The sequence below is a fragment of the Camellia sinensis genome, chromosome 3 (genome assembly GCF_055761805.1).
Source record: "Camellia sinensis isolate YWXY chromosome 3, ASM5576180v1, whole genome shotgun sequence".
NCBI lineage: Eukaryota > Viridiplantae > Streptophyta > Magnoliopsida > Ericales > Theaceae > Camellia > Camellia sinensis.
The window spans coordinates 17,272,069-17,277,891 of record NC_138963.1 but is presented as its reverse complement, the minus strand read 5'-3'; positions in this window follow the sequence as shown (position 1 = coordinate 17,277,891).

The window sequence follows — 5,823 nt, the reverse complement described above, 5'->3', positions numbered from 1 at the left end:
CCTGTGGGGATAGACGGGACGTAATTAGCACGTGTACGTTGGGAGTTAGCGTGAAAAACACCATGAACTTAGTTGAAAAAAGGGCTTCGAGGGCTAAAATTTGAGAGCAGCCCCCAAAGCACTACGAGGATGGCACGGGTAGATTCCTTGTGTCAAATAGGACCTGTGGGGACAGACGGAACGTAATTAGCATGTGTAGGTTGGGAGTTGGCGTGAAAAACGCCATCAACTTAGCCGAAAAAAGGGTTTCGAGGGCCAAAATTTGAGAGCAGCCCCCGAAGCACTGCGGGGATGGCACGAGTAGCTTCCTCATGTCAAATAGAACCTATGGGGACAGACGGGACGTAATTAGCACATGTACGTTGGGAGTTAGCATGAAAAACGCCATAAACTTAGCCGAAAAAAGGGCTTCGAGGGCCGAAATTTGAGAGCAGCCCCCAAACCACTACGGGGATGGCACAGGTAGCTTTCTCATGTCAAATAGGACCTGTGGGAACAGACGGGATGTAATTAGCACGTGTACGTTGGGAGTTAGCGTGAAAAACGCCATAAATTGAGCCGAAAAAAGGGCTTCGAGGGCCGAAATTTGAGAGCAGCCCCCAAAGCACTACGGGGATGGCACAGGTAGCTTCCTCGTGTCAAATAGGACCTGTACGGATAGACGGGACGTAATTAGCACGTGTACGTTGGGAGTTAGCGTGAAAAACACCATAAACTTAGTCGAAAAAAGGGCTTCGAGGGCCGAAATTTGAGAGCAGCCCCCAAAGCACTACGGGGATAGCACGGGTAGCTTCATTGTGTCAAATAGGACCTGTGGAGACAAACGGGACATAATTAGCACGTGTACGTTGGGAGTTAGCGTGAAAAACGCCACAAACTTAGTCGAAAAAAGGGCTTCGAGGGCCGAAATTTGAGAGCAGCCCCCAAAGCACTACGGGGATGGCACAGGTAGCTTCCTCATGTCAAATAAGACCTGTGGGGACAAACGGGACGTAATTAGCACGTGTACGTTGGGAGTTAGCGTGAGAAACGCCATAAACTTAGTCGAAAAAAGGGCTTCGAGGGCCGAAATTTGAGAGCAGCCCCCAAAGCACTACACATTGTTTAACAGTAAAAATAATTATATATTATTAGAAGCGTCTTTGTTACCGCTTAAATGACTAACTTATAATTTGATTTTAATTTGAGAGTTTGTGTTAAATTATTTAGTGTAATTTTTATTTATAATTTATTAGAAAAAAATAGGTTAAATAAATTAAAAAAAGTTGATCTAAAAGTTAAAGAGTGCTTTTAATTTTTATTTTTTAATCATTAATTTTTAACTTATAATAAACTAACATAATTACTTGTGCTATGCACAGGTATAAATAAATAATCAAAAATTAAATTTTAAAATTAAATAATAATCTAAAAAAATTATCTACAATATTTAGCAAAAATGATTTAGAATTAATTAAATTTTATACATTTTTATCACAGTTACATATAAGAGATTTTTTTTTATTTTTTATTTTGATGTCATTAATTGTGTGCTCTAAGTTCTTAATAACAAATATATGTCATAATTTAAAATATAAATATAAATATATTTCGGCTTATGAGTTTCGTAAATTTAATTTATCATATGATATTGGTAAATTATATTTGTTAATATAGTAATTTTTTCATATTTTGTAAAGTCTAAAAATTATAATTTGTCTTATGTTATAAGATTTATGTAAAAATGAATTAGAATTCACTTGTAATATTAAATTTGGGCTTAACATTAGATTTCATTAAAAATTGTCTTGTTCTGTTCCTTATATGAATCATTTGAATTATCTATTTATTAAATTAGTAAATAAATATTTGTAAATATTTTTTTATAACAAAAATACGAAATATGGACTTATTTTATGCGTACTTATTAAAAAATTTGAACTATAGTTTTTTTAAAAAAATTACATATTTATGTTTAAAACAATTAAATGAATAGTTATATATATTTATGTATAAAAAAATTATTTAAGATAAAGCTACCCTAAATTGTAGGTCATATTTTAGTCATAATAAATTTAAATTATATCATAGTTTATTAGTTCGTGACTGATATGAGCTAATTTGGGGGTTCTAATATTGGATTAAATACTAAAAAGTAACCAAAAAATTTTAGTTCAATATAATTTTTTTGCCAATAATTATTGATTTAAACTTAGTCCTTAGAGAATCGTCTAGTTCATGTTCAATCCATGAGTTAGTAGACTTACCTATTTATTTAATTTTTAATTAGTAAATATATATATATATATATATATTTAAAAATTATAACAAAAATAGGGAATATGTACATATTTGTTTGGTATATTCATTAACAATTTCAAAATTAATTAAGAAATTATGTACTTATTCTTAAAAGGATAAATTACATTGGTAATCCCTATATTTTAATTCTTGTATTATTTTTGTCCTTGCAATTTTAATTTGCTCAATTTTGACTCTAAATTTATAACTTTGTCTCAATTTGGTCCAATTGTTATAATTGCTAGTATTTTTTTTATTGAAAATATATACATGAGTAGCATCTGTTATACTTTTATAGACAGAATTATGAACTTGTTCAACTCAAAAAGTTAATCTCAACCAACTCAATAGCTATTTTCTTTCAAAAATCTTAACCGGTATTATCAATTGGACCAAATTAATATAAAATCTAAAATTAGGGATAAAAATCAAACTAATTGAAATTACAGAGACCAAATTGACACAAGAGACAAAATACGGGGACTATTGAATATGTCTAATATTGATTGTATCAATATTAAGATATATTTATATCTGAAAAATTTTAAGATCAGATCAGGCTAGAATCTGAATAAAAAATTAATGGCTTATTAAAAATATTTAATAATTATAAATTCAAATTTGATCAATTTTTCATTGAAATGTTTTCATAGAATTAGGTTGTTTGATAATTTTCATTTATAGTTCCAATTTTTCCTTGTATTTTTTTAAAATATTTTAAAATTATATATAATTATAATTTCTTTTGAAATTTCCTTTTCAATCTCAAATAAATTATAACTTGAATTTGGTTAAAATTTATTTTTGACTTCTCATCTACAAAAATTAACAATAAACATAAATTAATTTTTTGAACATTGTAAAAAGTTAAATAAAGAAATATATTATCAATAACAATAATAACAAAACATATTTTTATTTCTCATATGACGTCTCACCACTGTATTGATAATAGACATTAATAATAAAATTCATTACGATAATACAACAATAATATATCAAGTGATAAGTAACATGTAATTACAATAATTTTTTATAGTTATACAAAAGTATCCAAAATTATATATAAAAAATAATATATGATCCATATTCAATTTTTATATAATAAAATTCACACTTAATCTCAACCACACATTAGTTTTCTAAATCAATTCATCACCCAAACTATCTACTATTCTTTTAATATATACATTTTCAAAATCCATCCAAACAATGCTCTGGCTGAACTCATTATCATCCTTGTTGTTGCCATAGTCACCACCTCCACTAATCATTATACAACTCTGGTCTAGTTTTTTTTTATCTTTGTACATATAAAAAAATAATGTTGTGGAAATAAAAATGTACCATTAGAGTTTTAAAGAGTTAAAAATGAAAAATAAAAAAAATGCGTGATTTTAGGTTTTCTTATTCCATATATGGTGTTAAATTTCTTTTATTTAAATTCATAAATTATGGAACAGTATTCATTATTTAAAATTTTATTTCTTGATGGGCAAGTCAATTAAATGTTTTTATTTTTTGACAAATGAAAATTTTGTTTAAGAAATTGAAAAAATGGCCAAATTATAAAGAACAATATAAGAAGCCTTATTCTATAAAAATAAAAAAAAATAAAAAAATAAAAACTCAAAACTATATTATCAATTCATATATATCAAAAGAAATAATAACAACAATATAAAAAATACATAAACATTCACCAACAAAAAAAAAAAAAAAACTTCAAATCAACTCTGAAAACAAAGATAGTTAACATGTATATATTTATTATCAATTTAGTTGGAAAAAAATACATTGGAAAAAAAAAGTCATACAAAGAAGAAAAAAAAAATACTCATATGAAAATATAAATTTACAAAAAAAAAAAAAAAAAATCACAAACAAACAAACTTGAAATAAGTTTGAACTATTGGCAAAGAGGGAGAATAACCATTGCATCATTACTTTTGGAGAGGAGTTGGCCAGGCTTAAAAAAGATCAAATATTAAGCATTTTAAAGAGAGAATTGTATTGAATTTTTAATTTGATTGGATTTTTAAAATTTTAAAATTATATTATTTTCGGAAAAGGTAAGAGTGGGATGAAGGTAGCTTACCATATTATTTTGAATTTTGAAATTCAAAATCATAGATAATTAGTGTCTTTATTTATTTTTATTTGAATTGTTTTGATTAACATTATTTTTGATTAACTTATTATATTGTTTTCAATTTTTAAAATTCAAAATTGTAGATAATTAGAACTTTTTTGTTTTTAGATTTTTGACTTAAAGAACTAACCAATAGATTTTTGGGTAAACTACCAATAGTTGGACTTAATTCCCATCAAATCCTATTGAAAATATGTCTTAGTAAAATTGTCGCTAAAAATATTTTTTTTGTGACAATTTTTTTATATATATCACTAAAAATTGATAATTAGTGACTTTTTTGTCATAATTTTTATAAATTGTCGCTAAAACTTACAATTAGAGACTTTTTTATGACAAATTTTTTTTATAAGACTTATTAGACAATAAGTCAACTTATTAGAACTTACATGTAAGTACTCCTAGATTTTTTTATTTCTTTAAAAATTAAAAAATTAACAAAATTAGTTTAGGAGTTTGGAGTTTCAACAATCATTATTCTTAAAAAGGAGAAATTATTCAATAATCCTGAAACACCACGTGGTCACACTTCAAGCCAACCACCAATTATTTAGCCCTTGTCGTTCCCCATCCCAACATAAATCGTGAGCCCTTATCTGTCTCTACGAATCAAAATTTTATAGAGTATTATGTGTCCATACTCCGAGAATATTAAATAACTACTCCTTAAAAAGACCATTTTCCTTTTATATATATATATAGATTTTACCAAGACTTCACTCACTTATTCCAATCATTTATCTTCAAACAACATGGATCGTACTTCCAAGAATAGTATTGTTACACATACTGGTTTTAGGATTGGTAGTCGTAGATCTTCAGACGGAAATCTAAAAGAATCTTTCAAGTCCACAGACCAAAGACCAATGAACACACACCCAAGAGGTAAACTTCATTCCATAATGTTCCACAAGTTATTTCCATATTCTTTTGTCTAGATCCTCTGTCTTGCTAAATCATATCCCTTCTATGGATTCTACTGTTGTGGATTCATTAGACTTGGTTTATCAGGATTATGTTATTGTCTCTGGACCCCCTATGGACGTGTCATCGTCTTTGGTAAGTGCTTCCAAGCCAAGCCATTTGCCACGCAAGTTAGAGAATCCACAAGAAGAATCTGCAAATTTTAACACCACGCCCAGTGCCCCGATGCCAATCATTGGTGCGGTTGGCAGTAGATTGGGTCGTGTTGGAAGCTTGGACAGTCATAGTTCTACTCCTTGGGGAACTTCACATGGATCCATGGATATAGGAGATGCCTTAGAGCAGCCATCATTGCATTGCATGACCAGGATTAAGTCATTGCAGTGGGCTGCCTCTGCCATCACGGAATTAGTAAATAAAAAGGTAATTCCGATCAATTCCCACTTGTGCAATCAAACGGCTTTCAT